A 23590-nucleotide genomic window follows, 5' to 3' on the forward strand; every position below is an offset into this window, starting at 1 on the left:
CTTATTTTTTTTTTTATTTTTATTTTTTTTGACGGTCACCTCTTAAATCTGAACCTGCATTCTTCCTCCCGAGGCGCAGTACGGCTTTCTGCTCCCTTGCGGCTACAGGAGGTTGTGGCCTCCTGGCTTTCCCAATCCCTCATTTAAGGGCCTAGGAGCTCAGGTTTCTTACACAGTAACCAAGGTTTTCCTTCCTGTGGGGAAGAGAACCAGGTTAGGGGGTGGCAGGGACTGTTGGCCTTTCCTGGGGAAGTGGGCGCTCCTGCCCACACTTGGGAACCTGGACGCCTGGCCTGTGTTGGTGTAGAGGGAGAGTGGCAAGTCTGGGGGCTGAGTTCTGTCCTGGAGTCAGGACCTGGTCTATTTGCTCTGTGACTTCAGACTAGCCCTTCACCCTCTCCGGGAGGGAGCTGAGGTCTCCTGGGCACCTACTCAAGATCTATTTATTTGATGCTTAGCCTGTGTGAAGTAGGGATTCTACCCCCGTTTTTGACAGGAAATGGGCTTCAGAGAAGGGAGGTGACTTGCCTGGGGGATGGAGAAGCGCTGAGCTCCAGAGCTCTCTGCCCTAGTGGACGCAGGTTGGGGAGGCAGGTGGGAGGTTTCCACGCCCCTTCCTCCCAACAGCTGGGGGACTCTCCTGGGTCTGGGCGGGAGTAGGTTTTCTCTGGAAGGTTTGGGGCTTTCCGTACTTGGGTGTCGTACTTGGGTGTCGGAGCGGCTGCCGGTACTGCCGCCGCTGGGCTGAGCTGCAGTTGGCCTCTTCATAGTCTTTGAGGCCTGTCTCTCCGCCCCTTTTGAGTGATGGCTCCGCCTCCTCGCTGGGAGCGATTCGGGCCCCGTCCGCGCGTCAGTTCCTTGACACGGGCCCCGTCCGCACCCCGCCCAGGCCCCGCCCCGCCCCGCCCCGCCCCGCCCCGTCCTCTAGGCTCCTCCCACCCGCCCTCCTCAGCCGGGGCCCGCCCCCTCGCTGGCACGCGCGTGCCGGGCGTAGGGACGCCTAACCGCGAGGCCGCCGGGGGCCGCGCAGGCGCAGTGCATGCAGGAGTCGGCGGTGGCGGGAACCTTGAGACGTCTCGCCTGCAGAGCCTCCGTGGGCGCGCGCGCTGTGGAGCTCGCCTGGACCTGCCAGAGCCCGCGCCCGGCACCGTCGGTGACCGACGCACCCCTGAGGCCCAGAAGTGGGTCAGACCCAGGCCATGAGGACAAGCCGGGGAGATCAAAGAGCTTCAGGAGTTGGGACAGATTCTGTGGGGCAGGGCATGGACAGGCTGCAGCCAGGCGACGGAGGGGCCTGTGGGAGCTCAGAGGAAGGCAGGTTTCACAGAGGAGAGGAGCCCGCATCTGGCTCTTGCAGGATGAGTAGGAGTTCAACCGAGTGACCGAGAGGAAGCCTCCCAGCAGAGAGAGCAGCCCGCCTGAAGGCCTTAGGGAGAGTCAGAGGTAAGTGGCGGCGGTGCAGAGTCCGCCCCCCGTCGGTTGCTCAGCAGCCATCAGCTCCCACGGGCTGGCCACGATCACAGTCACAGTAACGCTAGGAAGTGGTAGAGTGAGGCAGGCCCGTGGCCGCGCACCTGTCCCCAGGCCTCCGCCGGAGTCCCTGGCGGCGCTCTGGCCGGGCGCTGGCCCGCAGCTCCTGTTCTGGCCGGCCAGCCACGCAGGGCCACCGCGGGTCGCAGCCCCGGAGGGTCGGTGACCTGAATCATTAGCAGAGGCTGCGGGAGCCCAGAGGACGCTGAGTGGAGCGCCCCAGAAAGGCCTCAAGGATCGGACCCCTGTTCATTCTGTTTAGAATCAACGCCACCACCATACCTTTCAACTGTGAAATACAACATTCCGAAAAGTACGGACAAAGGATATACAGTGCAAGTGCGGTGTTAGTGTGTTTGTGAAACACCTGTGCCTCCCACATTAAGAAATACATTGCCAGCATCCCAGACATCCCCCACCCCCTGCCACCTGGCTGTCATATACTCCCTCCTGACCACACCTGCCCCTTCCTCCCCCTAGCTAGGAACACTATCCCGCCTTTTACAGTAATAATTCTTTGCTTTTGTTTCGTTTTGGCTTGTTTTATGTCCCTCGATGTAGTTAAGTTTCTCTCTTGCACTTGATATAAATGGAATCGTACAATATGTCTTCTGTTGGGTCTGCTTTCTTTTGCTCAGTGTTGCGTTTGTGAGGTTCCCCTATGTGTCTGTTTGCAGTTGACTCATTTTTATGACCATCCTACAAAGTACTTCATGCATCGCACCGTTGATGGACATAGAAGTCATTTCCACTTTGGGGCTATAATGAGTAATGCTGCTGCAAACGTTGTCGTGCATGGTTTTTGGTGAGCAAATGCTCACATTTCTATTGGGATATACCTGGAAGGAGAACTGCTGGATGTGGGTATGTTCAGGTTTCATAGATACCACCAATATTAGTTTCCAATGGCCGATGTAATAAATAACCACAAATCTGATGGCTTAACACAACAGAAATGTATTCGCTGTAGTTCTGGAGGCCAGAAGTGTAACATCATTTTCATTGGGCCAGAATCAAGGTGTCAGCAGAACCACACTCCCTCCAGAGGCTCTGGGGAAGAATTTGTTTTTTGCCTCCTCCAACTTCTGGTGGCTGCCAGCATCCCTTGGCTTGTGGCCACATTCCTCCCATCTCTGCCTCTGTGATCACATTGCCTCCTCTTCTGTCTGTGTCACATCTCTGTTGACCTCCCTCTTAATAAGGACACATGTTATGACATTTAGGGACCACTCAAATAATCAAGATAATCTCCTCATCTCAAAATCCTCACTTTAACCACATCTGCAGTCTTTTTTTTTTTTTAATTTTTATTTATTTATGATAGTCACAGAGAGAGAGAGAGAGAGAGGCAGATAGGCAGAGGGAGAAGCAGGCTCCATGCACCGGGAGCCCGATGTGGGATTCGATCCCGGGTCTCCAGGATCGCGCCCTGGGCCAAAGGCAGGCGCCAAACCGCTGCGCCACCCAGGGATCCCTGCGCCACCCAGGGATCCCCACATCTGCAGTCTTTTTGCCATCCATGATAACATTCACGGATTCCGGGGATTGAGCCGAAGATATGTTTTGGGGGCCATTTTGCAGCCTGCCACATTGCCAAAGTATTTTTCTTTTTTTTTTTTTTTTTGCCAAAGTATTTTTCTAAAGTGTTTGTACCAGATTACTCTCCCACCAGCACTGAATGAGAGTTGTCTTTGCATCCTGTCTTTACACATCCTCATCAACACTTGGTATTGTCAGACACTTTAGTTTTGCCAGTCTGATGAACGTGTGGTATCGTTGTTTATTTTTCTTCACCCTAATGACTAATTTCTGCTCACTCCTGAATGAGGAGTAAGAAGTCTTTGAGTGGATAGAATGGGCAAGGGTAATCCAGATAGATGGAACAGTATGTATGAGATCTCAGGAACATTTGTCTTTCTTTCTTTTTCTTTTCTTTTCTTTTCTTTTCTTTTCTTTTCTTTTCTTTTCTTTTCTTTTCTTTTCTTTTCTTCTTCTTCTTCTTCTTCTTCTTCTTCTTCTTCTTCTTCTTCTTCTTCTTCTTCTTCTCCTTCTTCTTCTCCTTCTTCTCTTTCTCCTTCTTCTTCTTCTTTTAAAGAGCAAGCAATGGGTGGGGGTAAAGGGAGAGGGGAGTATGCAGAACCCGATTCTGGGCTCCATCTCACAACCCTGAGATCATGACCTGAGCTGAACTCAGGAGTTGGATGCTCAACTGACGCCCCTCAGGGAACATTTGTTTAAATTGAATAAGAAGTGTTTTTAAGGCACTAGGTTATTAAAAGAGAATGCAGAGAGATAAATGGGACAAAGTCAAACTTAAATAAGATGGTCCAATATGAGGCTCTGGCTGGGCAGGGAAGGGAGAGAAGCCAAGAGGGGTCTGGCCAACTGGCCCCAAACAAAGGGATCAGGGGAGCGGAGCTCTCTGTGAGTTAATCTATAGGTGTGATGGCAGTGGGGACCTGGGGGCCTGGGGGCCTGGAAGGTGCTGGGATCAGAGTGCAAGATACTGGATTTTGAGCACAGAAAACAGTAATGGGTTGTGGTTAAAACCGGGGCTTTTTATTTTTTTTATTTTAAGATTTTACTTATTCATGACAGACAGCAAGAGAGGCAGAGACATAGGTAGAGGGAGAAGCAGGTTTTTGCAGGGAGCCTGATGCGGGTCTTGATCCCAGGACCCCGGGATCACAACCTGAGCCAAAGGCAGACGCTCAACCACTGAGTCACCTAGGTGCCCCTAAAACCAGGGCTTTTTAATTTGCGACCTAGAGAGTCCTGCGTTAGCGTCCTGGCCCTGCCACTTTGCTAAATGTCATCCAGAACTGTGCTCTTTCCTGAACCCCTCTCCTGTCATTCAACAATCGTTTAACAATGTATACTTCTGTTCTAGCTACTACAGGATGGGTCAGATCCAATCCCTCTCTTGACAGCTCTGGCTTACTGGGGGACATGATCACTGTGGGCGTCTCAAGAGGACACACAAGTCACTGTGGGAGGTCAGATGAGGCACATACTGAGTCTAATCTGGCTTCACGGAACTCGGGCTTCCTTGAGGCTTATGTCTAAAGGTTCTACCACTGTGCCACTTCCTCATTGACATCTGTTGACTCTGGTTGCTTGCCCTCATTCCTGAAGACTCTGGCACCTCCTCACAGACTGCATGTCTACCCCATGCCACGATCCCCCTGGAATATTTAACCTCCCTGTGATAACTCATCCTTCCAATTATCTTACCTCTTGGCCTCTTTCCACCTCATCTCTGCTGAAACTTCCTCCCAAACCAGCCATTCATTCCCGTGACCACACCTTGGACTAAGTCATTACTCAGAAGTGCAGTACACATAGTGAACATTTGCTGAGCATTCATACTACATGGCAGGCATAGTGCCAAATGGTATACATGTGTTTACCCCTCACAAAAACCAGCAAGGTTGGTATTAGGAGCCTCATTTTAAAGGTGAGGATGCATAGTAAGGAAGGTGAAGTCACTTCCCTGGCTGACGCATAGTGAAGCGGCAGGCAAGGATGCTAACACAGGATTCTCTGGATCCCAAATTAAAAAGCCTAGGTTTTAGGGGGGCCTGGCTGGCTCAGTAGGTAGAACATGTGACTCTTGATCTCAGGGTTGTAAGTTCAGGCCCCACGCTGGGTGTGGAAACTACTTAAAAAAAAAAATTAAAACAAAACAAAAAAAGCCTTGATTTTAACCACAACCCATTACTGTTTTCCAAGCTTGAAATCCAGTATCTTACACTCTGATCCCAGCACCTGCCTTCCAGGCTCCCAGGCCCCCACTGCCATCACACCTGTAGATTAACTCACAGAGAGCTCCACTCCCCTGATCCCTCTGTTTGGGGCTAGTTGGCCGGACCCCTTCTGGCTTCTCTCCCTTCCCTGCCCAGCCAGAGCCTCATATGAGACTATCTGATCTTTCTCACTAGCTCTCTAATAGTCAGGGTCCCAGCAGGAAACAGGGCATCACAGCTGGGATTTTGAAGATAATTTAATGAAGGAACTATTTGCAGAGGTGTGGGCAGGGTTGAGGGAGCCAACAAGGGAGGTGAAAGCAGCAGGAAGCTGTGACCACCCTTAGGTCTGCAGGGGTGAGGAGAGGAAACGGTACTACTGGAGCCCAGTGAGAGCTGTGGAACATGCCCGAGAGGGGCTGAAGTTGTGAAAGGTACAGCCACTGCCAGAACCACGGTACTGACACAGAGCTGGGAGTAGGAGGAGAAATATCTACAACAGTGCTTTCTTTTCCGACTCTAACATCCTGCTGGTGCTTCTGTGGAGATCCCAGGTAGATGTCAGAGGGCACAGGAACCTGGGGCATGCTATCCATATGGGTAGAGAAGGGTGGGGGTGGACCTGGAAGGACAAAGGGAAAATGACCAGCACACTGTTGATTGCCTTACAGGGGGCCATCTGCCTCATCTGGCAGCATAGCCCTAGCCTCAGTTCAGGTGGTTGAGACTGGCTCAGAGAAGGAAGGTGGCTGGGATACCCTGGTGGCTCAGTGGCTGAGTGCCTGCCTTTGGCCTAGGGCATGATCCTGGAGTCCCTGGATCGAGTCCCACATCGGGCTCCCTGCATGGAGCCTGCCTCTCTCTCTGCCTGTGTCCCTGCCTCTCTCTCTCTCTGTGTCTCTCATGAATAAATAAATAACATCTTAAAAAAAAAAAAACAGATAAGGATGGTGGCAAAGTAGTCCCACTTCTTTGGCAGCCTCTCTCTGTTACCCCTTCCCACAAGTATCCTCTGACACTACCCTTTGAGTCTCAATAAATACAATTAAGGTGAATCCATCATGATTTCCTTCAGCTTCCTATTCAAACCTATAGGGATCCACACCCAGATTTACTATACTTCTCCAGGCTGTGTTCCAGGCCAGCCTTTCCACCTATGTATCACCCAGCCCGTCGTGACTCCTAGAGCATCACTCCATCATCCTTCCTTTCTCTGTTTCGATGGTCCTTCCTTCTCTTTCTTCCCTCTTAGCCTGTAAATATGTCCAAGTTTCTACTGCCTTAAAAACTAACAAAAAGCCTCTACTTCCTTTTATCTCTGTTGCCTGTCCTTTTTCTTCCTCCTCATCTCATCCAAAATTCTTTTTATTTAAGATTTTATTTATTCATGAGAGACACACACACACAGAGGCAGAGACATAGACAGAGGGAGAAGCAGGCTCCCTAAGGGGAGCCTGATGTGGGACTTGATCCCAGGGTCCTGAGTCAAAGGTCGATGCTCAACCACTGAGCCACCTAAGTGCCCCTCATCCAAAATTCTGGCAAGAACATGTATGAGTTAGGGTTCTTTGACTGTAAGCAACAGAGACTGACTTGCAAACTTAAGCAAGAAAAGAATTGATTAGAAGGAAATGAGGGTGGCACACAGATGGAGGGAGGGTCTGAAGAGCCCGGCTTCCAAAAGGATTTGAACCAGGGGCATGGCAGGGATGGAGACAGCAAGAAGGAATAACAGTCTCCTCGGGCCCTGGCTGCCGTCTGGATCAGCTCCAACCAGGTTCCAGCGGCGGCAGGTCACATAAGCTCACAATTCAAATTCCAGGGAGAGCCTCTGATTGGTGTGGCTTGAGCCATGTGGCCTCCCCTTGGCCTGTGGACAGCTGGGCACCCTGTTGGACAGTCTCATGGAATTGTATCTGGTAGGCCAGGGGTGGTTACTCAGAGAAAAATCAGGGAGCTATCATAGACGAGGGGGAAATGGATGCTGGGCAGGCAGAAACAATGGATGTCTGCGGTGCAGAGCACTCCTGCTCACCAGACCCAGCCTTCATCTCCCATCTGAGCCTCAACTCACTGAAACCATTTGCACTAAGCTTGTTGGTGACCTTCTCTTGCCAAATCCAAGGACATTTTTCAGTCTTTGTCTGCAGTTTTTGACTCCATTGACCAGTACCTCTCTCTTGAAAATCTTTCCTCCTGGGACACCTGAGTGGCTCAGTGGTTGAGTGTCTGCCTTCGGCTCAGGGCGTGATCCCAGGATTGAATCCCACATCGGGCTTCCCTCAGGGAGCCTGTTTCTCCCTGTGCCTGTGTCTCTGTGTCTCTCATAAATAAATAAATAAAATCTTAAAAAAAAAAAAAAGGAAAAAACAAAAGACAATCTTTCCTTCCTGGCTTGTGCATAACAAATTGATTTGCAAAACTTAGCATTTCAGAACAGCAGACATTTATTATTTCATAGTTTCTTCGAGTCAGGAATTCATGCGCGGTTTAGCTGAGGGCTTGTGATCTCGTCTGAAGGGTCTGAAGGCTCGGGTTGTGTGTGGGGGGGATATAGCAGGCAAGAGTTTCCCCAGGGTGGGTGATCCAACAGAGGGATCAGGGATGGGAAGGAGAGAGAGAGAAGGGGAAAAAGACGTGCGAGCATGTATAGAAGTTGTAGTCTTCTTATAATCTAATCTTGGAAGTGACAAGCCATCACTTCTGCTGTATTCTCTTCATGAGAAGTGAGTGTCTAGGTCCAGCCCACACTTATGGGGAAGAGACCACACAAGACCCCCGAGGCAGGGGTCACTGGGTGCCTCTTAGGGCTGCCTACCATAGCTTCCATGACCTAGCTTAGTCATCGTTCTTCTTCCTCCCTGACAGCTTCTTCTCTGGTCCATATAGGGACTCCTCTTCCTCTGTACATCTTTGAAATGTGGCTCTTCCCCAGACTCCTTTCTTGACCCATAGCTCTTCTCCTTCTGCACATTCTTCCTGAGAGACATCATCTACCCACGTGATTTTAGCTTTCACCAGTATGCTGATGATGTGCAAACTTTCAGCCCAGACTCTCTCCATGTTATATTCTAATATCCACTGCAGAGCCAGTATAGACTGCTGGATCAGAGCGTGTCCCATGCACACCTCAGACATAAGAGGTTCCGAAAAGGAGACGCCTGGGTGGCTTAGTGGTGGAGCATCTGCCTTTGGCTCAGGGCGTGATCCTGGGTTCCTGGGATGAAGTCTCACACTGAGCTCCCCACAGGGAGCCTGCTTTTCACTCTGCCTATGTCTCTGCCTCTCTCTGGGTCTCTCTCATGAATAAATAAATAAAATCTTAAAAAAAAAAAAAAGAAGTTCCAAAAAGAACTTCTTCAAGTAAGCTCTGTGCCTCCCTCATATTTTCTCCTGTCTCAATGAATGGCACTCCGTCCACCCAGTCATCCAGGTGAGAAACATGGTCATCACCCTTGACACCACCCTCTCCCTCACCCTCATATCCAGACATAAAGCCTTGCTGACTGGATTTACCTCAAAGTTTGTCAAACCAGTCACCTGCTTTGGGTTGCTAATAATGTCACAATATCAGCCTTTAGCTCCTCTTGGTTGGGTTATTGCAACAGCTTCCTGGTTTTTCTTGCCTCACTCTGACCCTCTCAAAAACACAGAGCTGCCCTGTATTAAAGCCCCCATGGCCTCTGAGATCAAAAGATGCTTAATGATAGGGCCCCATCCAGCCTTTCCAGAGGATCTTTCTGACACAGTTTGTATGTTAGCAACCTCACTGCCTGCCTGCCCACAACCTGCTCTTCTTCACATGCATGTCTTTCTTTCTACTGTCCTCTCTGATTTTAATGCCCCTCCCACTTCAGGAGAACGACTTCCCCTTTAAAACTCAAGAAAATTTACCCAGGCTGGTATTGTGTCCCAGCACACCATGTTGTTTTGATTTATTGATGTGCTTGTCTCTCCTACTGGACCATGAGCTCTTGAGGGCAGGAATCGTATTCTCTCCCTCTTGGCATCACTAGCACCTTCCGTGGAGGTCGTACTTATATGGGTTACTCCAGCTGTGTGTATTAAATGCGTGAATGTATAAACTGGAGATTTTTGATAGCTTAGGATATATGAAATGGTTCTTTTTTTAAAAATGTTTTATTTTTTAAAGGTAATCTGTACATCCAACGTGAGGCTTGAACTCAGAGATCGAGAGTGCATGCTCTGCCGACTGAGCCACCCAGGCACCCCCTATGAAACGGTTCTTGAAGTCGAATTGAAGTTAGCCAGAGGGAGAAGAGGGGGAAGGACATTCCAGTTATAGAGAACTGCATGTGCAAAGGGCAGGAGGTCAGAGGAAGCCAATTCAAGGAAGTGGTGGTGGTCTGGTTTGGAGTATATAGTGCATAGTGGGTGCTGACTGGAGGAGCAGGAGGGGAGCCAGATACTGGGAAGGGCCTGAAAAACTGGCTAAGGAAGGTTTTGGCTTTCATCCTGTTGGTGACGGGGAGCCCTGAAAGAGTTTGAAGCAGGGAGTGATTTCATCAAAGCCATGTTGTAGAAAGATCGCCCCAGTGGCTGGTTGTGGAGAATGGACTAGAAAAGGCAGGACTGGAGGCTGGGAGGCCAGGCAGGAAGCCGGTGCATCAGGTGTGGAGGCCTGAATGAGGACCTGAGGCAAGTGTCACTGGAAGAGAAGAGGAGATAGATTTGAGAAATAGGTTGAGATCTATGAAATTGCTGTTTTGTAAAGAAAAAGCCAGTTGACTGTTGGCAATTTTTATGTGGTTCATCTTAATATTAAGAAGGTAGGGGGCACCTAGGTGGCTCACCTCTGCCTTCAGCTCAGGTCATGATCCTGGGGTCCTGGGATAGAGCCCCTCATCGGACTGTCTGCTCAGCGGGGAGCCTCTTCTCCCTCTCCCTCTGCCCCTCCTTGTGCTTTCTATTGCTCTCTCTCTCTCTCTCTCAAATAAATAAATAAAATCTTTAAAAATATATTAAGAAAGTAAATGAACTGGATGGGATTTTGAGTCTGACATGGAGGTGAACGTGACAAAGAGGCTGCCAAGTCTGGGGCTATTTTTCTTTTTTTTCTTTTAATTTTTTAATTGGAGTTCAATTAGCCAACATTTAGCATAACACCCAGTGCTCATCCTGTCAAGTGCCCCCCTCAGTGTGGGGCTATTTTTCTGACTGGATTGCTGAATCAGATGGAGAGGTCAGTAGGGAGAGAAGAAACTCACATCGGGTGGGGGTGGGGCATGGTGGGGAAGGCAGTGTGTTCAGGTTGAACATTTTGATTTTGAGGTGACTTTGAGACCTCCAGGAGGTGGCTGGATATGTGGGTCCCAAGTTTAGGAGAGAGGGATAAGATGGAGAAATATTTGGGTTTACCAGCTTAGAGAAGGCAATTGTGGGAGGGGAAGATTCACCCAGAGAGAGCAGCTGAGACAGAGCGGGAGAACCAAGAGAGTGAGTTTTCTTTTTTTTTTTTTTGAGAGTGAGTTTTCTTAGATGCAAAGAGGATTTTTAAAAAACAGTTGTGCCCAGTGCTGTAGAGAGGGCATGTCCTATGACTGAGAAGCACCTGTTGGATTTAGCAAGAAGGAGGCAGTCTGGGGAAGGGGACAGTGATAGGAGTGGCCTGGACTGGGCCCTGGAGGGGAAGAGACTAGGCCTGGCTTTGGGACTGGCCCTTGATCCTCAGTAATGCGTGGCTGTAGCCACCAGGGGGCAGTGGCCACACGGAATCCAGGTTGAAGGGATTTGCTGGGGCCCGGCAAGCTGGTGGGCTTGATGTGGGCTGTGGCAGGGAATAGGGAGCTGACCCATTGCAGAGGCTGTTTACTAGGGGGGAGGGACGTTCTGATGTGAAGGGAATAGAGAAGAAGTTCTGGAAGGGCTGGGGAAGGAAGGCCTTTTTGTGAGGTACACAGGGGCAGATTCACAATCCCCAATCCCGTGTTGCAATTTCCCTCTGGAGGGCCTGCGGGGCTGCCGAGAGGGGGAGGGGGGGCTTAGTCAACATGGTACCCCCGGAAGTCATGGGCTTTGTATTTTGGACTCTGATTTTTTCTACTCTCATTAGTTCCACTTTGCATTCTATGCCCAAGACATACTGAACTTTCAGGCCTCCTGGCTGGCTTAGCTGGTGGAGCATATGACTCTCCATCTCCGGGTTGTGAGTTTGAGCCCATGTCGGGTATAGAGATAACTTAAAAATAAAATCTTAAAAAAATATATCTAACTTTTTACAGTTCTCACCTGCTTCCACATGAAAGTCCTACCGCCATGGCCATGGAAATGCCTCACCACTCACCCCCATCCTTTAGATCTTATCTCAGACATCACCTCCTCCTGGAAGCCCTCTCTCACTGCCCCCTTTACCTTCTCTTGGCTCCTGCAGAATACTGAGTGTTCCCTATCTTGAGTCTCAATGTTCTGGCTTATAATTGCTTCTTTATTTACTTATTTTTGGTCTGCTTTATTGCAGTATAATTTAAATCCAGTATTCACCAGTTCTTAGTGTATGATGAGTACCCCCCCAACCCCACTGTCATGTAACCACCACCACAGTATGATGCAAAACATGCCCATTACCCCACGAGTCCCCTCCTAATCCCAGCACTTCCAACCACTGATCTGCTTTTGGGCCGCTATAGTTTTGCTCTGGGTAGAATTTCCTGTAAATGGGATCCTACAGTATGTAGTCTTCCGCGTCCAGCTTCTCTCACTTTGTTCTGGGGTCCATCTGTGTTACCGCCTCTTTCACTAACTGCATGTTTACTGTCTCTGCGCAGACCAGGTCTCTGTGAGGGCAGCATTGTACCTCGGCCACCCTGTGTCTTCAGCTCACAACATAGCACTAGCACATACTAGCACTCAGTAGATGTTTTCTTAAATGGAACTGAATCGAATGTTCTGAGAGAGCACACCTAGGAGAACCTCTGGATCTTGGATGTGCATACGACAGGGCTCATCTGCCAGGTGCCCATGGCCTTCAGGTTGCCCTCCAGCTGCTCCAGCCATTTCCAGTCCACAAGTCCTCATTCTTCTGCCCCGGCTAGGCTTTGTCCCCCTACCTGGTCTTCTGTCCCTCTCTCTTGCCCACCGCAGCTTTCTTCTGGCCTTTGGAAGTCTCCACCATTGAGCCCTGGCCTCCCTGAGTCCGCAAGTCGCTCAGCTATCCCCCCACCTCTTCTGAGACTCACTCCTTTCAGATGTTCCTCTGCCTCTGCCTGGCATGCTCTGTGTGCCTCTTTCTCTGGGCCACTGAGGTCCCTGTCTCCTGAGCCCCTTTTAGGATGCTGGTGGCAGCTGGCTGTCCCATTCTGGGGAGCCTCATTATGTTTTCTCCTCCTTTATCTCCTCTGTTCCCTTCCATTCCCCTTCATCCCCTACTCAGACTCCTTCCCTCAAGGAGGCCCTTGGGGGAGATCTCTAAATTTTGTGCAGACCAGAAAAACCTCTCTCTCTCTCTTATTTCCTTCCCTTGTCTCCCTCCCTCCATCCTGAGGCCCCTTCCTTTTCTTGGCACCTTCTTCCGTATTCTTCTTTCTCCAGTGGGTCTCACTTGCATCCCTTTCTCCTGCCGGCCTCCTTCCTTTCTCCCAGCCCACTGTTTCTCCTTCCTCATCTACCCTCTCCCACTGCTTCCATCCTTGAAGCTCCTTTCCTCCTTCCCTTGGCCCCATTCCATTGCTGGGTCTTTTCCTCTTTCCCTCTTCCTATCCACAACCCTCCTCCTTCTCCCAGAGTGCTCCTCCCCCTTTGTGTGCCTCCATTTCCTTTATCTTACCCGCTTTGTCCTCAGTTTATAAGGGAGATGCAAGACTGGGGACCCAGACACAAAGATGTCCACACGCCCACACTCACATGGATAGGTGGCTACAGATACACGGACAGACACATTGCATTAGTGAGCATGTGCTTCCATCTAGATGTGCATTCAGATGCACACGCATGATTAAGAGTATCCATAGCTTACAACATGTTGCACTTAGTGTACACCAGGTACTGCTATTTTTACACAGTCTCTGGAATGTGAAGGGGCAGAAGGAGTAGGGAGTGAGAGCTAAGGCCACAAGTTCATTGGCACAAGAAGAGCTATACACCCATCTCCAGACACAGCCTCACTCAGACTCATACGCCCGCACACTCCTCCCAAGAATCCAGCACTTCTGGAATTAGGGCTCCTTCAGAAGGAGGGGGAACATGCGCATTTCCCCCGTGTTGTGTGCAATGTGCCTTGTGTGTCCTTGTGTGTGCTTGGTGGCTACCTTAAGCCTCATGGTCTTGACTCAGGGCTGCGTGTGGAGCCCTTGAGAGCAGTTAGGGCAACCTGCCCCCTGGCTTAACTTGAGACTCCTCCTGGATCTGCCCGTGCTATGTGAGTGACATCAGCTTTTGCTTCATGGGGATATTCTGGATAATTAAAAGACACCTTTCATATATCAGCAGCGGGCCATCACTGCTCAGCATACTGTCCACTAAACATCTGATAAGGATTTTGCATGTATGTATCCAATCAACGTTTTGGGATCATTCACACTGGTACTTGAGTGTGTAGTGTGTGCTCACCATACATGTAGTTATTGCCTACTTGCTCATTCTTGGAGGGGAGAAGCTCCCACCACGTGTGGGTCCTTTATGGGTTTCGGGGTGGGGTAGAGAACTATCCCTTGGCCCTAGTCCCTGCCTGGAGCTTCCCTTTTAACAGGCATCAAGGTGTCTGTGCACACACAGCGGGGAGCTCATGGCAGGGCCCACTGTTCCTTCTTGGTTCTTCCAAGGTGGGTTGTTCCTCTATAGTCATTATACACACCCCTTTTGAGTTTGTCCTTATCAGTGGAACCCCTGAGCCTTTTCATCCAAACAAGGTGGGTATTTGTTATATTTACTTGTGTAGTATGCACTTTGCGGGTCTCCAGAACCTGCTCATGGGTGTCTGTCATATTCATACCCCTTAGGTCCTAATATTAGGTGTGTGCCTACTTTATAGACACAAGCCATAGGGTACTTCCTGCATTTATTTATGCTGTGTACGCACAGTGTGGATCCTGGGAAGCCGCTTGTTATGTGGTTCCATGTCCCTTATGTTCATGATGTATGGGTCCTGTGTGCCTAGTTTGTGTGCAGGTGGGGCAGGCATTTCCTGTATTGCTTTGTGTTGTACACAAGCAGTGTGGACTCTGGGGCCCTGCTCCGTATAGGGGTATTAAGTGGTTCCTCGGCTCATGCATGTACTGCCTTAGTCTCTGTACCTACTTTGTATGCACACGGGATAGGTATTTCTCGCATTTACCTGTGTTGTGCACACAGTGTGGGTCCCAAGAGGCTGCCCAGTACAGGGCTGAGGAGGTAGTTCCAAGTCTGTTATGCGCTGCACATGTCCCGTGTACTTACTTTGTACGCCCGCGGGGTAGGTGTTTCCTGTATTTATTTCTGTTCCGCGCTTTCAGTGTAGGTCCCTGGAGCCTTCTCTGTACACGTGGGCAGTCGGTGATTCTCGTGTTTCTCTCACACACATGTCACCCGTGTGCCCACGCAGTCCGTGCGGGGCAGCAGCAGGGTAGGTAACAAAGCGTCCTCGGGCAGCTGCAGCCTCTGAGCCAAGACTCCGCGATGCTCCTCCTCCTCCCTCCCACAAACCCGTCAGCTCTGGGTACCACTCAAAGCCCCATCCTCCCCCCTCCCCTGCAGCGCAGCGCCCCCCCCTCTGACTTGGGGCCAGAGCCACGTGCCCTCCCCAGACCCAGAGCCCACCTTCCCTTGGCTGGGGTCCCTTCCTGCTCAGTCCCCCTCTCCTTCCTCTCCCTCCCTGCCTTAATGTGCCTGGCACAGGGGTGATGCTCACAGAGTGGACACTGCCCTCCTCCCTCCCTCCCTCCCCATCCCCTGCTGTTCTAGTTTTCCCTACTTGCTCTCTCCCCGCTGGTGCTCCCCTAGACCCACTTGTCACTCTCCTGGTCTCTGCCCTCTCCCCGGCCTCCCCTAGGCTCTTTCTCTTTGTCCCTCGTCCCCTACTTCCAAGTCTTAGTCTCAATTTCTGATTCTTCATTTGTCCCCTGCTGTCTCTGACTCGTATCTCCCCTGTGGATCTCTGTCCACCAGGAAGACTCTTCTAGTGTCCCTCTTCATCTCACCATCTCCCTGTTTCCTGCAGTCTCTGTCCCTGTCTCTTTGGGTTTCTCAGCTCAGCCCTTTGACTCTCAAAATCTTCCGTCTTGGCTTTCTGTCTCTGTTTGTCTCTTTGGTTGTCTCGTCCTGTGTCTCTCTTTGCACATTTCCTTTTTTTCTTTCTGTTTCTTGGGTTCTCTTCCAGAATCCCTACTTCTCTGTATTTCTATCTACACCTCACTAAACATCTGTCTCCTTGTCTGCCTCCACCTCTCTGTCTCTCTCTCTCTGGGTGCCTTCTCCTTTTCTCTGTCTCCATATCTTTTGGTCTCTGCCTGTGCCTTTCTGGCTTTGCCTTCCCCCTCATGGCTCTTTCTTCGTACTCCCTGATTCTGCATGTCTCTCTTATCTCCGTGTCTATCTCCTGTGCCTGTCTCTGTCTCTCTCTTCCTGTCTCTGTATCTCCAACTCTGAGTGTAGCTCTTTTTCCCATCTCTGATTCTTGCATGTCTGTGTCTCTTATCTCTGTGTCTATCTCTTTGACTCTCTCTCCCTCCCTCTCTTTATGTATCTGTAGCTATCGATATAGATATATAACTCTGTCTCCTGTCTGTGTGTCTGCCTCTCTGTGGTTGTCTTTCTAGTTCTTCATCTCTTTTCTCTTCGCACGGACCTCTTCTCTTTATCTCTTTGTCTCTGCATGTCTCTGGGATTCTTGGTGCTCCTCTGCTTTCATGCCCCTGTTTACAACTCCCCACCCCTCTTTCTCACCCCCTGCACCAAGCCTGTGTTTATGTTTCCGTGTGTCTCTCACATCTCTCTGCCTCTGTTAGTCTCTCCCTGCCTGTGTCTCCTGTACTACTGTCTCTCCTCTTTCCTCCCTGTCTCTGTGTCTCTGGTGTCTCTTTGAGGCCTCCCCCTGCCTTTGAGTCTGTCTCTGCTCCTCACCTCTCCCTCTCTGTCCCTGGTCTATGTGTGTCTGTGTGTCTGTGTGTCTCTGTCTCTGGGCATCTCTTTGTCTCTTTGAGTCTTTCCCTGCCTCTGTGTCCTCTGAGCTCCTGGCCCTCTCCTCTCTCCATTTTCTCTCTGTCTCTAGATGTCTCTCTATCCATGGGTGTCTCTGTGCCTCGGGGTCACTCCCTGCCTTTGAGTCCCCCTCTGCTCCCCTCCCTCTCCCTCTCCCTCTCCCCTCTGTCTCTCTGTGTCTCTTTGCATTTCTGTGTGTCTCTGTGCGTCTCTGGGCTTCTCCTGGTCTCGGTGTCCCCCTCTACTCCCCGCCCCTCTCCCCTCTCTCTGTCACTGCGTCTCTGTCTGTTTCAGCCTATCTCTGCATGTCTCTGAGTCGCTCCGTCTCTGCGTGTCTCTGTGTCTCTGTGGGTCTCGGGCCTCTCCCTGCCTCCGTGTCCCCTGCGCTCCCCGCCCTCTCCCTCTCCCTCTCTCCCCCCTCGCTCTCTCGCTCGCGCTCTCTCTCTGAGCATCCTTGGGCCCGGGGTTGCCATGGGGACAAGGTGGGAGCCGGGGATGGCGCGCGCCTGGGCTCGCGCCGGCAGCTCAGGCGAGGAGCAGCGGCCAGAGCAGCGCCAGCAGCAGGCAGCGAGCGGGCGCGGGAGCGGGAGCGGGAGCGGGGGTAGCGTTGGCGGCGGCGGCTCCTCCTCGGCCATCCCCTCGGAGCCGTGCAGCTGACGCGCATGGCGAAGACAGCGGCGCCTACCGATGGGAGCAGCGGTAAGGCAAGGCGGCGCGGCGCAGCCGGGCGGGCGGGCGGGCGGGCGGCGGGCAGCCTCCTCCTCTCCCCAGCTCGCCTGCGCGCCCGCCCGCCCGCCCTCCCTTCCTCCCTCTCCCCTCGCAGCCCCTGCCCGCCCGCCCGCGCCGCGCTCGCCCTTCCATTTAAAAATCTTTAAAACTTTGCATATTAATATCTGCGCTTTGCATAATCTGACCCGCGCTTTATTGATTGCAAGAAGCTTAATGCAGCCGGCTCGGCCTATTGCAGAGAGCTCTCCGGGCGGGAGCCGGGCGGGCGCCGCTCGCTCCGCACCGCGCTCGGGCTGCCCGCCGCTGCGGCCCCGGCCCTCTCGCCTCCCTCCCGGCGCCGGCGTCGGGGCTTTGCCCCCGGCCGGATATTTTTATTATTTGGGGGCGAGGGGGGTGGCTTGCTGTCGGTGGCGGCGAGGGAACCAAAAGGAGATGTGCGTGGTTGGTGGGGGGGAGGGATGGGAAGAAATGGGGACGGAGAGGAGGTGAAGAAGGAGAGAAAAAGGGGAGAAGGGGCAAGAAGGATGGGGAAAGGAGAGGCGTGGGGCGGGAGGCCGTAGGGAGGAGAGGGCGCAGTGACAGAGGACGGAGCCGAGAGGACGGAGGAGCGAGCGGAGACAGAAGAGAAAGGAGGGAGGTGAGAGCAGCGCCGAGAGAGAAAGAGCCGACGGCCGGGAGCTGGCGACGGAGACCAGGCGGTGGGCGCTTCGTCGCTGCCGCCCCCCGGGCAAAAAAATAAAGAAAAAGAGAAAAACAATAATACCAATAAAAAGACGATGAAAATAAAACCCATCGCAGCTGGGGCCGTCGTATACAAAAAGGAGCGAGTGCAGAGAAGAGAGGAGAGGTGGCATCCGCTCCCGGCTGGCTTCGGCGCTTTGGAGAGGCTCCCCGGGCTGGGCGGGATCCCCATTTTTGACTCTGCGTTTGGGGAAGGGGCGGCTGTGGAGAAAATGAGGCGAGAGGGGGTCAGGACTGGTGGTGGTGCCGCCTGCTTTTTTTTTTTTTTCCTCCTTTCCTGGGGGTGTGGGGGCCGGTTTAGTGTGATGATGGTGAGCATATTGGTTGCTGGTGCTGTATGAAGCTCCGAAGCAAGCGGGGTGCATGGGGGGGAGAGGTAAGAGGGCACGGGGGACCAGAACGGGCTGGGGGTGGAAACGAGGGGCAAGAGAAAGAAACGGGGTGCTCTGGACTGCCGGCAGGGTGGAAGATGGGAGAGGGAGCAGCTGGGATGGGGCGCCTGAGAGGCGGTGGCGTTTCTGGTAGGAGGAGAGGTGGGAGTGGAGCTCCAGGGCCCAGGAGTGATGTTGGGGAGCTAGGGTGCACCCCTCGGCTCTCTGGGCAAAGTCTGTAACTTGGGGAACCCCTTTGGTGGCCTCCTCCTGCGTCTGTGCTCCCTTCTCTTTTCTTCCTCTCCTGTCCTATCTCAGCCTGCTTTTTCTCCATCCCTTTGCCGGTTCTCTTTCTCCCTGTTTTCCAGTTTGTCTCTTCCTCCTCTCAATAAAAGCTTTCTCCTCTCCACTCAGTTTTTCTCCCCATCTTCTTTCTTTCCACCCCTTCCTTTCTTTTTTTCTCTTTTTTCCCTCCCCCCTTTCTCCTTCTCTTTCATTCTTCCTCCCTGCCACTCATTCTCCCTATTTCCCTGTCCTTTCTATCCCCTCCCTCAGTTTCATTTATTCATCACTTTGGTAGCATGGGCCTGGAGCAGGGTGCCAGGGAGAGGCTCTGCACGAAGACAAGAATCCCTGAGTTCCCACCACAACCTAACCCTTATTCTATACCCCCCCAAGTATTTCTACCGTCTTTTTTCCCTGCTGGGGGCCTGGGTCTGCCCTAGGGTTCTAGCGCCACCCCCTATTTCCTCCGGCTTCCTAGAGAAGTCCCGCTGGATGCTTACTGGGGCCATTGGAGGGGGAGGGGAATACCTTAAGTGAGGGCTCATGGCTGTGGACTCAGCCCCACTGAGAGAGAAGGGTGTGGACAGAGAAGGAAATGACACGGATGGCTAGTGGGAAGTGAAAAGGGAGAAAATTGAGGGGGGGGGGGCATCTGAGAGGGTCTTTAGAGCCTCTGAGTCCCAGGTAAAAGGTCCTAAGAGAAAGCCTGTGGCCTGCCGACCACTCCCCGATTTCTCTCTAGCTTCTGGGGCCTGCTGAGTTGGGGAGCAGGACCTGGGTTTAGAGAAAGACCCCAGGAGCTGCTTAACTCAGTAGGTTTTAGTCTCTTGCCATCTTGTCTGGTGAATATGCCCCCCTCCCCTAGGGCATAAGAATATAGCGTCATTGCGCAGTGGGGGGCTGGTGTGTACGGAGTCAGACCATGGCGGCAGTGTGCCTGTGTGCAAGGCCCGTGTACGTTGCAAGAGGTGTTCAGGGTAGACTGACTGTGTGCAGGGCTTGGGAGCCTCGGCAGAATGAGGAGCCAAAGGTGTAGAATCACAACCTGTGCGTTCAGCAGGGGGCTGGGTACTGGGGGTCCCCATTGTGGGCCATACGTGTGCAGGAGGGAGTCGGCGCCGGCATTTATATTGGTTCTTCCCTTGTCTGGACATTCATGGGCCCCTCACTGAGTGTGCACTTGGGAGGCACTCGCTGGCTCAGTGCATGGCAGCCATCCATGCGTGTGCAGGTCTGTGTGCCAAGTCTGGCATCGGCAGTGGGTGCGTCAATGCGTACGTGCAGCGTGGTTGGAGTAGAGGTTCTGCGTGTGTGTACTAGGTCTGAACGTGGTGTGTGCACTCGAGGTTCTATGTTAAATAAAGTCACATGTGAAAGTACCATTGCTACACAGAGCTATTATTATTATTGTTGTTGTTGTTTTTGTTAGGTGTCTCTGTGTGTCTTAGGTTAGGGGGAGGGTGGGCTTATGAAGCAGGATCTGGGTGCCGTGATGAAAGATGCGTACAGAGGTCACAGGCATATGGGTGGGCTTGACAGCATGCTTGCACAGCAGTCGTGAAGCTCAGTTCAAGAAAACAAAACAAGAGAAGATGCCCCGAAGTCAGCCCACAGAAACCTTCCCTGGCTCTTCGTAACAAAGCGTCCCGTGTCAGGGGTGGAAGGCAGGCCAGGAGAGAAGGAGATCAGGGCTGCAGTCTGCATCTCTACTTGCTGGTAACGCAGTTCTGTGTCTACTTCCTGATTTCTGGGTAATGCTGGACAGAGGCTCGTTTGTGCCCATTGAGAGGTCCACATCCCCGTCCCCATTTCCCTTAAGCTACTGGCCAACCCTCTGGTTGGTCGCAGTGCTGTTCTTGGGTGCCTTGGTTGCCCTCACTTCCCTCTGTCAGTCTTTGCAGGGAAAATGGAGGGTGTCTGCGACAGGGGCTGTCATAGGGAAAGAACTTGGCCACAGTGTGTGTGTGTGTGTGTGTGTGTGTGTGTGTGTGTGGTGTTTGTGCATGCCCACACCCATGGTGTGTGTGTCATAAAGGTTAGCCTATATATCCCAGACGGCGTCCTGGACAGATTTTTTTCCCAGCGGATCCATCAGTGGCCACTGAGGCCACCTCCATTTGGGCTCCTACGCGCTAGCTCCTTATATGCAGGGGCCACAGGCCAGAACCCCTTCTCCCACTAGTGTGACAGCCAAGCTAGGGCCTCAACCTCAGCACCCCACTAGGTAGAGCTTGTCAGAGCCCTGGCTCATAACCCTAATGTGGGGAGTATAATGTAGGCCCTGGGGGAGGACAGATGGCCACACCAGGGGCTGCTTGGACCTCATGGGGGCAAGGGAGCAGTTTCCACATCTGATATGTGCTGGTTAATCTCCAGGTTTTTTTCTCGGGATTGAAATGCTTGAGAAACCCCAGTATGGAGAATTGTTTGAGGAGAGAGTGAGTGTGGGGTCTCCTCAGACGGGGATCTGTTCTTTCTTCTAAATATAGATCACTCATCGTTTTCCCCTTAGGCCCACCACCTCCTGATCTAATAATGATGATGACGACGATGATGATGATGATGATGATGATGAGATGACACTTACATCCACCTAACTCTTTTGGAGCCCTGGCGATGCCCCTTTCACAGATGAGGGTTTGAGGTCCATACCATCCTCCCAGGCTGTAAGCTACCAAGCAGTGCTAGAGCCAAGGGCTTTGGATTCCTGGTACCAAGCTTGGTCTGTCCTTAGAGGTCTCCCTATAGCTGTCTCAGCACCATGTCCTTTCTCTGGCTCAGCCCCATGCCTGCTTGCTCCCTGGCCCCCTGAGACCTCCATCTACAGACTGTCTCCCAGGACCTTTTAAGGTGGATAGATGCCTTCATGGCTCAGTGAGGGCTTTGAGGACCTGGGTCTCTCTTTGTATCCTGATGGGAAAGTTGACAAGTAAGTGAGGTCAAGAGCCCATTCTGTTGGTGACAGTTTGGGGCTGAGCTTGTTCAAAGATAGGGGTACAGATGAGCTTTCATGCCCCTCCAACGTGTGCAGAGAGCCCCTGTGAGCCCCAGGCTGTGTAGCTACCTGCCCCCCATGCACACAGTGGCCTTGCAAGGCAGGTACACCTTCCCTCACTCATACACAGCTCCACCTTCATTAGATGCTCGGGGAAGGCAGCTTTTCCAGCTCTGACACAGCCAGCAAGAGACTGGAGGTGGTGGCCCCACGTATTAGGTCCCCACATTTGATAGGTATTTATTGAGTAGTGTGAGTCTCTGAGCAGATGAAGTACAGTCCCCTGAGATATTCAGGTGATGGTAGCATGATCACTTCTTACCTGCAAACAATTATCGGACACCAACCATAGACTCTGGAGTGGACCCCATCCCAGCCTTAGACAAGATTCTAGTGCTTGGGCTGTGAGCTCCAGGGTAGTTTCCAGGTTGTCGGGAATCTGGACAAGGAGGGAGGCATGGGTTTAAACAGGGAGGTGGGTCTTTGACGCTGCTCTGGGCACTGAGAATGTGGGGAGGTGGGAGGGCAGAATGATGGCTGGGGAAAACTGGGAGGGAGCAGCCCAGGTTGGGGGTGTGGCCCGAAGGCTGGAGGTTGGCACGGTGATGCAGGACCCCTCCGTGGAGGCTCTGAGGAGTTTGGACTCCATCTGGCTGGCTGCGAGGAGCTAGCTCTTGTGCAATCGTGTGTACACGTGTGTGTCTCAGAACGATGTGCCTTGGACAACACGGACTAGCATGTGAGCATGAGTGCAGGTGCCTGAACACACATGCAGAGCCCTTGGCCTTCACGTCCATTCGGACACAATCTCCCTCGCAGAAACCAACTTTAGCCCCTTTCCCCCAGGATATACTGTCCAGGGCTGTGGCCACACATTTGAGCGATAGAGCAGGCTGGGGACCCTCCCCCACTGGGGTGCGGACTCATGTGGCATTCACAGACTTAATCCGCCGCAGTGAGGCCAGGGAGGCAGCATCTGTCACTTTCACAAACACAGGCAACAGAGTCTGGGAGAGACGTACTCCACTTGCTCACAAGCGCCTGAGAAGCAGACCCCTGTACTGTGCTGCTCCCCCATGCCCAAGACAGCTCCTCTCAGCTCCCCGGAACTGAGGCTAGCCCTAGCCACTGAGTCACTCCCTGCATCAAAGCCACACACGTGCACACGCATGTACACACATGTGAAGCACAGCCCCTGATGTCCTAACTCCCCATATGCACAACCACACTCAGACACTTTGACTCTAAGCACAGCTGCTAATATCCTAACCCCTTACTCACACATACACACACACTCACGCATGCACACACACACACACTCCTTTTGACTTAAAGCACAGCTGTAGCCATCCCATCACCCATACACACATGCCTGCAAGCGGACTCACACACACACACTCAAACACACAGCCTCCTGATCCACCAGAACCACCGTGGCTAGCGGTCATTGAAGAATGACAGCATGAACAGTGTGCCGAGGTGGGGGGGATCGTGCTGAGGCATGGGCTGTGGGTCACACAACAGGGACATCAGACTCCCTTGAGGAGAGGGTCAGGGAGACCACCCTGGAAGGGCTCCATTGGTCTGGACGGTTCTGGCAGGTAAGGGAGATTCAACAAATTCAGGCCAGAGGCGGGAGCCGACTAATGGCCGAGGCCGCTGATGGCCGAGATGGCCGGTCAGCAAGGAAGGGAAGCTCGACAATTGATGTGATCGGGGCTGGACGAATGATGGCGCATTTGGCTGGAGCTGGCTAGGGGGCCATAGACCAGAGACCAGGCGGCCATTCTCGCCTCAGTGGGGACAGGGCCAGAGCGGGCTGTGCCGCAGCTGGGTGGGTTTCCCAGCCTGGCTTTGCCATGCATCCTGCCTGGTGTGTGGGTTTTGAGGTCTTTGTATGTGTGTGTGTGTGTGTGTGTGTGTGTGTGTGTGTGCGCGCATGCGCATGTGGATGTGTGTGTGTGCGCACAGACATTTATCTGCGACTGTCAGTGTGCACCTATCTCCGTAGAACTTTGTGTCTTCAGGACTCTTGGTATGCACCTATGTGCACACCTTTGTGT

General features: G+C 52.4%; 1 protein-coding gene across 2 annotated transcripts in view; it reads left to right on the forward strand.

The window, feature by feature from the left end:
• Positions 1–944: 944 nt before the first annotated feature.
• The window catches only part of POU2F2 (POU class 2 homeobox 2), a 91541-nt gene continuing 68895 nt past the window's right edge, over positions 945–23590 (forward strand). The window contains exon 1 of one of the 2 annotated variants that reach the window (XM_025424838.3): positions 945–1443. The gene's annotated coding sequence lies outside the window, so the exon portion shown is untranslated. Of the gene's footprint in view, positions 1444–16997; positions 17106–23590 lie in introns of those variants that run through there. The other variant, XM_049094686.1, reaches the window with a different exon arrangement.

This window comes from Canis lupus, chromosome 1 (assembly GCF_003254725.2).
Source record: "Canis lupus dingo isolate Sandy chromosome 1, ASM325472v2, whole genome shotgun sequence".
In the NCBI taxonomy this organism is placed as follows: Eukaryota; Metazoa; Chordata; class Mammalia; order Carnivora; family Canidae; genus Canis; species Canis lupus.